Genomic DNA, 214 nt, shown 5'->3' with positions numbered 1-214 from the left:
CTGCTGCTGCTGCTGCTGCTGCTGCTGCTGCTGCTGCTGCGGATGGTGCTGGTGTTGGTTCTCGTGTTGTTCGGTTTGCTGCTGCTGCTGCTGCAGTGCTTCTGCTGCAGCTTTCAACTCCTGCTGCTCCTGCTGCTGCTGCTGCTGCTGCTGCTGCTGTTGCTGCTGCTGCTGCTGTTGCTGCTGCTGGTTTTCAGCAGCAAAAACGAACAGC

The sequence above is a fragment of the Eimeria mitis genome, genomic scaffold (assembly GCF_000499745.2).
Source record: "Eimeria mitis Houghton genomic scaffold, Emh_scaff8042, whole genome shotgun sequence".
Classification (NCBI taxonomy): Eukaryota; Apicomplexa; class Conoidasida; order Eucoccidiorida; family Eimeriidae; genus Eimeria; species Eimeria mitis.
Note: the sequence above shows the minus strand (reverse complement) of the source record.